The following is a 12,377-nucleotide window of genomic DNA, read 5'->3' as shown; positions in this document are numbered from 1 at the left end:
TTTGGGGAGAGGGGTGGGGTGGCACTTTCATCGACTGAGGAAGCAGCAGTGTTTGGCTCAGTGTTGTTGTTGTTGTTGTTGTTGTTGTTGTTTTAGACCCTGATGCTTCCTCTGGGATACTCTTCGCCTTGGAGCAGGGCGCTGAGAAGGGAGAACCGGATGAGTTCGTGGGTGTGACGGGGTGAGGCGTTTGGGGACGAGCAGTACGGGATCTTCTCCCTTCTGGGACTCTCCTCCCTAGTATGTTCGTGTTTGTGTCTGCAGGTTTGAGCACTTGATAGATTCTGAGGAGGGATATATTAACTAATCCATAAAAATCAGCCCAGAGTCTCATTCCTTTTGGCGTTGTCTGTGGCTGCCTACTGGCAGGGTGCCTCAGATTAAGAAAAAAAAAATGTTCTTGTGGTCTAAAACACACAATTGTCCTTCACACAATTAGAAAGTCGTCATTTTGGTCCAACAGCTAATTAAAACCTCAGGCCAACATGTAAACTTCTTTAAAACGAAAATGCAGAAGAGCAAAGGTATTTTTCAAAAAGGAGACTAGAGGTGTGCGTGTTTTAGCACTTCAGTATACTTTAGTGTACATGTACACTTTAGTATAAATTGACCCAATTGGTTGCATAATTTTTCATATCTCACTCAAGCTATGTTTTTATGTTTTACATTGCTTTTTGTTGTTGTTGTTGTTGTTGTTGTTAAATAGGGCTGTTTTCTTGGGGATGGGGGATAATTAGAACATCAAAGTGGGCAATTTGGGTAGCCAGTAAGCCAAATTAAAGAAGGGAAGATGAAAAATCTAGTAGAGAAATGTTGCCCAAAGCTATCTTCAGAGGGAGAATCGCACCGAAGAAGAGACACATCACTTTCCTGGTTCCCTGTAGAGTCATGCCCGGGCCTGGAAGGAAGAGAGCACTACTGGGAATCAATTAGAAAGAAAAGTTGCCGTCTTTGGAGCCAGGGCAGGGCTGCTGTGCAGTGTTACATTGATTCCTGTGGTGGCTGGCTGTCTGTGAGGCTGAAGGGGCTACACCAGTGGCCCCACCGCTCTCAGGTCGCCCTGCTTGCTCTCTCAGCACCTACTGAACACCTGCGGCAAAGCTAACAGTTTGTTAGCCCTAAGATTTAAAAAGCTGGCAACCTAAAATCGAACTGTCTGAAGAAGTAATCATAAGCCACAGTGGTTTGAAGATCTGATGATAAAGTTTCAGCTATCGGGTATGACAGCGGGCTTTGGGATGGGTACACCTCAAATCCAGGAGATGGTCTTAGCCAGAAGTACACCACTGCTACTTCCTTCTTAGTTGGAATAAGGGCAAGATGCAGCTGATATCTCAATCAGCCTTGTCTTCTCGTCCAGTTCATCTCAAAACACTCTCCTCCTTGCTCTTTAAGGTCCAGTCACGCTGGACTTTTTTCAGTTTCCTTGAATATGGAAGGGTCTCACTTGCCTCAGGTATTTTGTACATGCTGTTTCTTCTTTCTTAATGTGCCTGCCTTTTACCTGGCTCACTCCTACTCAGCTTTCACGTCTCAGCTTAAATACCACTTCCTCATAGCAGCTTCTCCTGACAGCCTCCCACCGACTACATTAGCCCCTTAATTACGTTCCCAATTCACCCTACCAATCCTATTTCACAATATTCATCACACCAGATTTTAAGCTAGTGCACCTGGTTAACACCGTGTCCCCAGTGTCTAGCACACAGTGCCTGGTACATCAAAGGTAACCAAGAACACATGGGAATAGATGAATCCACCTGCCTGGTTTGAAGTCCCTGTTTTCACCTTAGCTATGGAGCTATCAGTTCATGAACTTACACTAACCTTGAAGGCAGCCACTAGTTGCTGTCTTTACAGTTACTCAAGCACAAGAGGGGGGCTGGGGGAAAGTCTATTATACAGAAAATAGTTTTATTCCCTTAACGAGACATTGTGTTTATAAAGCGACTTTTTTTCCCCCTTTTCAAAACATCTTATAAAGGTCACTACCTGCATTTTAATAGCATTGGGAAATACTCACCTAAAGTCATTTATATATTTTCCTAATTCTCGTCTTTCCACACCCTCTAAAGTGGTTGTGAGTCCTCTGAGATGAACTGTTTCATTTTTCCTTAAAATACTCCTCTACCTCAGGTAAAAGCAGCCTCCATAATCACATGCTATACCTCTAGGGAGAAAAAAATGTATTTGGGAGCAGCTAGCTAATTTGACCAGTATGGACGGTATGTCTAGTGTTATACTTTATCTGAATAGCCTAGGAAATCTTTTCTATTGTCAGTTTAACTTAACAAATAATTGCCAAATCCCCTCCTCCTCTGGGACCACCTCAAGATATAACAGATGTTGGAAGACACAAAAGAAAGGTCAAGGTAATCCAAGATCACAGGATTCCTTGATGGCATAACTGGAATTAGAAAACAGGTATGATTTTAATCTTGACTAGGTTATTTATGTCTGCAGATATAATTTGATAAATTCTGCAATTCTCCTTGTAAGATTAGAATCTTTCATTAAACAATTTTGGATTTTAAAATACATATTAAAATTCCATAAAACCTACCTTAGAATTTATCCAAATTCTAATCTTCTCACCACTCAATCTTGTCCCTCCTTGAGATGACCATACAACGCCAATCCTGTCTCCTACTTCTTATCTGTTTGCTGAAAAGAATCAGATGTTTTATTATGTAGTGGAATGCACATTAAAATTTATCAGCACTGTGAAATGTCACCCAAGCTTCCCCTTGAGCCATATTTCTGAATCTTTCTGGGGCAACCCCAGGGAACCTGTAAAGAGACTATGAAGCTTACAATATATATCATGTGATTTGACTTATTTGACTTATCAATAAAATGCTACACAGGATAATTTTTTAATTACTACAAAAGACAAAAAGAAGAAAGAACCAAAGAACCAGAGTCATAGATGGCTATCTCAATTATTTTAACATTTCAGCACAGGTAAGCCTGTGTTGAAGCAGTGTCACAAGATAGCAATCATTTGCCAAGTTTAAGCTCTCCAGATGACATACTCTAAGATTCATATAGGAAAAATGTTTCCTCTGCATTATTCTTCCTTTGCTCATAGTTATATTTGCTTTAATGTTTCCAGTATGCCATATATGTATGTATCTACTAGTGCACATACACACGTAGAAATGGTCAACCTTGCTCAGCCTACCAGCTCAAAACTCTTTGCCCTGTGGCTTCGGAAATGTGAACTCAAATGGTCTTTCTCTGCAACAATGCTCCTTCGCAGTATTGAAATGGTCTAAATCTAAGGTGACTATGGATGTACAAGTAGAAGTAGAACCCTTAATCAGCCGATAGAGTTCTAGTGCTGTCGTGGGTGAGAAAGAACTTAAGCAACCAATAAGTTTGCCATTGGCAAGCTTTTCGTAAATAATCACCAGTACCACAAAATTTCAAATAATTTTTTTAAATGTAAGTATGCCAGATACTGACTTAACAAGAGTCTTACCAATACTGTTTCATTTTCTTGGGTATACAAATAAACTACAATTCCCAGCCTTCTTAAATATAGGTGGAGCCATTGGACTAGTTCTGGTCAATGGAGTTTGGGCAGAAGTGAAGAGCGGCACCTCTAAGCCTGTCCCCTAAAACACATCATTCGATCCTCATGTCTTTTCTTCCTCCCCCATTTGTATGGCAATACATTCCTTCAAAGTCCATAAGGACTCTGAATGACCAAATCACAAAAGACTCAACCCCTGAGATACTGCTAGAAAGAAAGCTGATTGGCCAAAAACATCCCAGATTAGGGAGAAATAAACCTTTCTTATGTGAATCAACTGACATTTTGGGTTATTACAACAGGTAACATTACCTCAACTAATACAGAATTTTTAAATTGTTTAAAAATTGTCACTGAATCATCTATAGAATTTTTTCTCTATGCTTTTCTGTTTGGGGGATGTCAGCCATGTTTTGAGTGCTATGTAGGTGTCTGAATATAATAGCTCAGCTCCCTCTACTTCTAGCTTGTTGCATCTGAGCCTTGCAAACTTACGAGAACTGGGTATTTCATAGAGGGGAAAGTGCTCTGGACAAGAACTTCTCTAATGAGGAATTACATACACTTTTCTACATGAACACCTACACTTTGCATTTTACCTTCTCAGAATCCTCTTTAGATGCAATTTAATTAATTCAGGTGATCCTTACATTTATATAGCTCCTTACCTGATGTTCAAGCCAGCATTTGAACTGATATATGTTGATTTGTATATGTATTCACCATAAAAGCCTACAGCACCCTGAAACCAAATGAACTGTATGGATCATACATGTAATGCTTATAGTTCTAAAATATATGTCTGCAGTTGGTATGGTTTTGAAGTTAATGGTTTTTGTATATACTAAAATAAGCAGTATCATCCAGGCCCATAAGATTTGCATGTTGATGCTGCAAAACTGTATCCTTTTTTAACATAAAAAATTTTCACACATGTACATATAAGCCATCTGCTAAAACTTTATTGATAAAACCAGTAGCAGCAGTTTTACAAAATTGGAATGATTTTCAGTTTTCATGAACTATCATGAATTCAGTTGCAGCAGACATTTTATACAAACTGGGGCTAATGCTTCTTCTATGTTTCTGTTTTAAACAAAAAGCAATTAGAATTTATCCTCATGCATTTAAATATCTAATACAGAAATAGTGTTTAGACTGCATAAAATATGCTTTCCAACATCACTGTGAGACTGAACATCTGCCTTAAGTATTATTTGCACAAGAAAAACAGTATAATTCTTCTAATCATGAATTTATTCTTTGTCACAGGTAAAGTTTTACATTTTCTAACATTTTCAAAGGGCGTTTCTAACAAAAAAGTATTGACATTCAAAATTTCACTGATTGGTCTTGTTTAAACACAATACATAATAGTGGATAGTAATACATTAAAACCATTATTATGAAATCTTAAAGACTACAAAAGGTAGAAAGGTATTCTAGTTTTTAACAATTAAAAAACTTCCACACCTTTTCCTATACACAAATTATCCACTGACAGAAGTAAATTTAGAAATAAGATGGGTCATTACATTCTACAGCTGTTTGTTCTGATAACAGCTAGTGATACATTCATGCTTCTTTAATAAGAGACACCATGAATCAATAAGTCATACTATGAGAAACACAAGGACACCCACATGGAATGTTCTGAAGATTGTCAGAAGTTTCTAAAATAAGGGTTCAACTCTTCTGAGGAGAAATTTTTTTTCTCTCTCGAACCTCTGGACCACATAGGAATTCTCTACTGGAAAACTAGAGGAGGAACTATAATAGCATCCGGGTCTGAAAATGCCTGTGAAACACTGGGAGAGGACTGGGTGGCTTCTACCTTACAACTAACAAAACTGGCCTTGAACAATCAATTTGCCAAGAAATTCTTCTAGTGACTTAGAAATCTAGAGGAAGACCAGATTTTATACTAAACCATGTTATACTTAACTATCCACAAAAGTGAAATTTATAAAATTATTGACTGCCTTTGACAACCACCAAAATTCAGCACAGTCTAGTACATATAAATAATGTATTAAAGTAAGCACAGAATAGAAAAAGTACATGTTTACAAGGTTAATACATCTGCAGCATCCAGCTGTGAGTAGAATAGTAATACAAAGCACATTCCCTGCTAAGAACAGTGTACTCCATGTAGGGTAAAATCTCCTGAAAATCTCCTAAAATAGTTACATATGTTCAAAATGAATGAATCATTCACATTTACATTTTTTTCATGAAAGTTCTTCAAGGACACCCATCAAAAGTTGAGATATAAAGGAAAACCAATAAAATATTTTAGAACAACAGAGCTGCACACAGTATGCATATGGTGAAACATAAATGTGTGAATATGAACAACTGTTTCAGATGCCATATGAAGACCAAAAATATTGAGAAAGTCAGATTTATCTTGCACTGTGAACACAAATAAAATATTGCTATGAAATCTTGGATGTACCTTAAAAATGATGTTTTAAATCTTTACTTTTTCTGGGAGACAATAAAAGGGCGTTTATGAAGAAAATGATTATACGAGTGAAGAAAGTTACTTGGGAGGGGAGAGATGGGCCAGATTGATTCTTCAAAACAAAAATGATAAAGTAGATTGAAGGACCTTTTTTGGCAGTGGAAGAATTTTTCTAAGTACTGTATTCAAATCCACTTTGTAGGGGAGGAAAAGCTATTCCATGTAATACTTTGCCTGTATTCAAAGTTAGATTGTTCTAAAGAAAGGTCTGCATTCTACTCAAAGGTTGGTGAACTGGCTGAAAATGTGGATTTGCAATTTGTTATATGATCAGTGTTTGAACAAAAAAATTAGAACCCAATTTTTCTAGCATCTCAGAGACAGAGCGGCTAAAGACCATTCAACTATAACTTGTATTCAGACAAATTACTGACATTCTACGAATATGGCCCACTGATTGGCAGAGCTCTAAAAGTGTCAATTACTTTGATATATTGACATAAAGAGTTGATGTGACCTTCATATAAAAATAACAAACTATCCTATAGTCTTCAAAAACACTGCAAGTCTTCAAAAATTCAGCAAAATGTCTTTCCACCTATCATCTTGTCATACTTACGGCCATGATATATAGTGGGGTCTCAAAATGTTCATTATATTAATGAAGGAATGAATGAATCCTGTTCCTACAACCACCTGGTAAAAATAGGCAAAATGAGTATTATTATTCCCATCTGATAGATGCAACAATGAAAGCTTGAAGAAATTGTGACTTGATATTTTAGAGCTCATTAGTGGAAGATTTGATATGAGAACACAGGCCTCATCAACTTTAATCCAATATTCTTTACACAACTATACCTTTATCTCTGGAATAATGCCAGGTTCTGCAAGTTGCTATAGCTACAAAGCAAAGGGCAGTCAGAAGACATATAGTCTCAAAATGTTTCTCAGATACAAATCATTGGCCAGGACTCCCCCTTCACCCGGAGTGACTATCAGTGTTATCTTTCCAACACCCATCTACTTGTTCATGCAACCTATACATTAGCATGGGTTATCTTTTCATTCAGAATTCAGAGCTGCTGTGTGAGCCAGATGCTTACATACCATTTTTAATTGATTTGTACAATTAACTATGATGGGGCACAATCACAAAGCTTCCTTTCTCTTGGCAGGAGTGGTAAATGTAAAGTCATATAAACTAGCAAAAGAAGGTGATTTTCTATCATGAATCAGTAATAACACAATTAGCACTTTTTATCGACAGATATTTAACTCATTGCTCAACAAAAGAAGATATTACAGAGTCACTAAATTTGGGATCACACCTTCGTAACCTTCAGAACTTTTGGTTTAGATTCCAATGGAGGGAAAAACTCGTACATAGGGTAATATAAATTATGAAATTATTAGTTTTTTTCATCAATCTCCTCCTCCAATGTAAAACAAGCTCAATATCATATAGGTGAAATTTATTCTAGACTGGAAGTTGCTACGTTTTATTTGATGGATCATATAAAATATATGAAGCCTTTCCTGAGAGCATGCACTTCAATAAAATTTGCCATAGCAACTGGAACTAGAAATAAAAGCAAATAGATCATAAACGGTGATACAACCAGACAATGAAATATTATTCAGCACTTAAAATAAATGAACTATCAAGCCCTAAAAAGACATGAAAACTTACACGACCATCCCTAAGTGAAAAAAAAAAAAAAATCTGAAAAGGCTGCATACTGTATGACATTCTGGAAAAGGCAAAACTATGGGGACAGTACACAGACCAGTGGATGCCAGGGCTTAGGTGGGAGGGAGGAATGAATAGGCAGAGCACAGAGGATTTTTAGGGCAGTGAAAATCTTCTGTATGATACTACAATGATGAACACATGTCACTGTACATTGGTCAAAACCCATAAAATACACAACACCAAGAGTGAACCTTAATATGAACTATGCACTTTGGGTGATAATAATATGTCAATGAAGGTTCGTCAGTTGTAACAAACATACCACTGTGGTATTCAAAATGTTCACAGGGGGGAAGGTTGTGTTTGGAGTATATGAGAACTCTCTACATTTTATGATCAATTTTGCTGTGAACCTAAAACTCTAAAAAATAAAATTTATTAATTTCTTAAAAAGTAGATCTCACAGACCAGCTTTTGCCTGAAAATGTAGGTCAAATCTTATCCCAATACTATAACAGAAAATATTGTAACAGAAACCTCTGTCATAATAAGGTACACAAATACTAATTTCTTATTCACAAACTTAAAATCTATACTGAAATTAAGTTTTAAAATTCTGGAAAGGACTTTGTATTTCACAATAAAATTGAATTTGCGGCTGCATTCATATGGTGGCATAATAAAAGACTGTATTGTAATTTGGTAGAGATGTGAATTAATAAAGATTATCATAACCCACAAGGAAATATGGCAAAATTAGGAAGCTTTAGTCAAGGCATTCACTATAATGAACTTGACAAAGAAACACTCTCAAAAAAATAAGCATGGCCCTAGAATGCAACTATCTTAAAATAACTTACATGAAAATATCTTTTAATGTACATGTTCCTCACTTAATCAGAGTTTTTACCGGCAGACTTCTGATATTTCTTCTTAAACATCAAGGTTTTTATTAAACAAGATATGTACTTTTTTATTATGGACTATCAACTGGGCAACACGAAAAACTTGCTTTCAGTAAGAAATTTTAGGCCACCAAAGATTTTGCATTAATTTGCATGGACTAAGACATGTCTAGTAGAATGATAAACAATCCATCGGAAAAACTCCTGCTTTAAAAATGGGTTGAGTCTAGGAAAAAAGTATTGGTCTATCTGCCAAAGTAGGGACACTCCCAATGTTGACCTTTACCTATTTCATAAGCATACCCCAAATGTATTCAGTTTTTAAGACTAGTTTTAGGCACAGAGAGGTAAGCAGGGCTCTTTGTTTAGGTTATCACCTCTTTCTCTGGAGGCTACTGTTTCCAGTTCACTCTTGCAAAAAGCAAAGGGTAGCAATGCCTTTGACTATTAAAACACAGAGCTTGTAAGAAATGTGTCAAGTTTGTACAGACCTAGCATTCCAGGGTCTCACTTACTGTCTTGCAAAGGGCATTCGGTATTTAATTATAAAAGTCAAAAATACTAAATATCCTATTTGATGCTATAATGCTTTTCACTGCTGGAATGGAATGATGCATTTCCTCCCCCAGATACAAAACATATCCATTTATATTGAATGGAAGCATAGACTGACAAACAAGTGTCTCTATTTCTTAATTAGAGACAGGGTAATAACTTTCACCTTCCCTAAATCCTCTGCCTTTCAAAGGGGGAAAGAGACAATTACAGAAAAATACATTAAGCCAAATATTCAAGCTTAATAAAATATCTTATTATTTACCTAGATTACTTATCAGAATCTAGTTTTCATAAAGAATATTTAGAAACAAAAAAAAATTGTTAAATTGTTTTATCCAACTGCCATTCTCCAACCCCTAACCCTGAGTCTGGAACATTTACATTTTAAAAAGTCTTGTTTCTTGTGGTTTTTTTGAGACAGTCTCACTCTGCTACCCAGGCTGAATGCAGTGGCATGATCACGGCTCACTGCAGCCTCGAGCTCACAGGCTCAAGCAATCCTCCCACCTCAGCCTCCTGAGGAGTTGGGACTATAGGTGCACACTACCATACCCGGCACATTTTTGGTATTTTGTAGAGACAAGATCTCACTATGTTGCCCAGGCTGGTCTAGAAATCCTGGACGCAAGCTGTTCTCCCACCTCGGCCTCCCGAAGAGCTGGGATTACAGGTGTAAGCCACCATGCCCAACCTATAAAGTTCTTTTTGAATGAATAAATTTTGTATAAAACAAACAAACAAAATCCCAGCAACTAGATACTTCCAGGGGGAAATGAAGTAAACAAAAATAATGCATAAATATGGCAATACAATGGGAAGTTAGCCTTTTCATCATCCTCAAAATAAAACCGGTAACACTGTCACTCGAAGGCATGAACTAAAAATTCCCACTGAGAAACCTTAAGGCAGCATTAGTGAGCAATGGAAAGCAGTTAGCAATTTAGCAGCTTCATTCCAAGAAGGGCCTCAGACCCCCATGACTGCCTATGAGCTTGTTCTATAAAGCCTCGAGCTGTTTCACAGGTTCCACAGTGGATATAAATAAGGTGATTATTGTCTGTGTGTCTAGGATACAGTTTTGTGACCCAAGGGAAACAAAAACAGTCAAAGCACCATAGGAGAGGAAACTCCCTCTGAGCCTGCAGGCATCCCCAAAGCCCTAAGCAAAACCCAAATAGGAACTCTTCAGAGAAAACTTTCTATGATGCAGAGAAAAATCAATGTGGAAAAAATGTCCAAATTGGAAGAGGACAGGCCTGGAGTGTTATTGTTGATTCTTTTTTTAACCTTACACCTGAATATTAGAATGAAACTTTATAAAGGGTATATTCCTGGGTGTCCTCTCATTCTTCTTTGGCAGAACCAAGACTTCAAGCACATTTTTCTATTTTAAAAAACTTCCAAAGATGATTCTCTGACACCCCCACCCCCACCAATTTCCCATATAATGCAACCAAGGCTCACTGCCAGTCCAAGGCTTCCTAGACGCTTGCCCCAATAAATTCAGCCAATGTTTCACCTTCCAATACTCACAAAAAGGAACTCTACTGTTTATGGCACATAGTTAGACTAACTTAACAATTGTATATTGGTAAGCATTATTGTATAATGATGACTAACTGCTTCAATGTGCACTCACAGCACTCCAAAGAGATTTAAGTTCTGTGCCAGCCCAAATAGCACAGGGCTAGACAATGAATAAATTTTGAATTAATGAGAAACAACCTTCACACAATTCTCCAGACTTGATTAGGGGGATGCTCTGAAATCTATCCATGTGGTCAAGAAGAGAAAGTGTGCACCATCCCCCTGGTTAGAACTTCTGGATCATTGTTACTAGAAATTTCCACAGCCTTCTTACCTACCATCTAACTCCTTCACCTTCCCTACATGTTTAATTATTCCCTACTAAAGGCCCTAAGCTAAGGGATTCTTCAATGTCTTCATGTTTCTCCTTAGTTGGGATACCTAGGAATCAAAACAACGCTTTGGCAATTTGATTATATGAGGAGTGTAGCCTCGCACTTCCCCATCCCAGAATCATGTTTAGTTTAAAACCATAAGTAGCACATGACTGATTCATGGCACCTGGTTACACTAAACTTGAAGTGGTTTTCTCATGAAGACTTCTCTAGATTAAACGTCAACAAAGATTTTTCTAAATTCTCCAGAAACTCTCCTTTTTACTCAAGGTTTGAATCACTTGAGAACAAGCCACTCTTAAAAACCATTTTAAAAAGTAGTATCAACTGAATTTCTTTCATTATGATCTCATAAGGGAAACAGTGATAATTTGTTCTGAATAGAGCATTCCAGTCGAACAGATAAGTTTTGAGAGCCGTGTTATGAGAGTATTTTTAAATGTTTGCCTATCAGGATATAAAATGGATATGCAATGTAGGTTTTAAAGAAAGTGTTATCCATTTTTAAAAGAGTGTCAGTGTAGTATCACATCATCTATTTTACTTTTTTGGATAACAGTTGAAATATGCAGTCAAACTGCCTTTGTCACCAACTCTTTTGATGAAGGCGACAAGGTGCCTTGTCCATTTATGAATGAGAGCTGGAGACAAGGAGAGGCCTTGTTCGTGATCGATCAAGAGGTACACACAAACCATCAAGGATGTGTACTCCCTCCAAACTAAGGGGATAAATGCAAAGACTTGGTTCTACCACAGTTGGACTCTGTTAAGGCTCAATTTCCTCCACATACCAGGCTTATCTCTGATTAGGCTGTCCTGATGAAGCCTCCTTTATTTACAAATCCAGCCTGGCTTCATGAGCCTATCCTTTTTACAGCATCTGAAATTTGGTTTTTGTTTTTCTCCAGTGTTCCAATAACTTTTGCTAGAAAGAGAAGATACATCTTAAATATTTTCTTTTTCAAGCATGACTGTGAGGAGGAACTATGGAATGCTAACTACGTGCCCAGCTCTACGTTAGGCATATCTGTGGTTTCACTGATACCTTTTCAGACACCTAATGAGGTAGGTAGTATTTCCATTTTCCAGTTGAAGAAACCAGGACACAGGCTTGCTAAGTAATTTTCTTAAGGCCCCACAGCAGAGTTTCATGTAAACCCAGGCTAGGATCACAGTTTGTGCCAACTTCACCGTGCTATGCCAATCTCATTGTCTTAGAACAGTTTTGTTTCTCTCATCTTTAAATATTTTTCAGAATTCTCCAAGTTTTAGAAAAGTGATAGCTAGTTGA

The sequence above is a fragment of the Theropithecus gelada genome, chromosome 7b, assembly GCF_003255815.1.
Source record: "Theropithecus gelada isolate Dixy chromosome 7b, Tgel_1.0, whole genome shotgun sequence".
Classification (NCBI taxonomy): Eukaryota; Metazoa; Chordata; class Mammalia; order Primates; family Cercopithecidae; genus Theropithecus; species Theropithecus gelada.
This window is presented reverse-complemented; position numbering follows the sequence as displayed.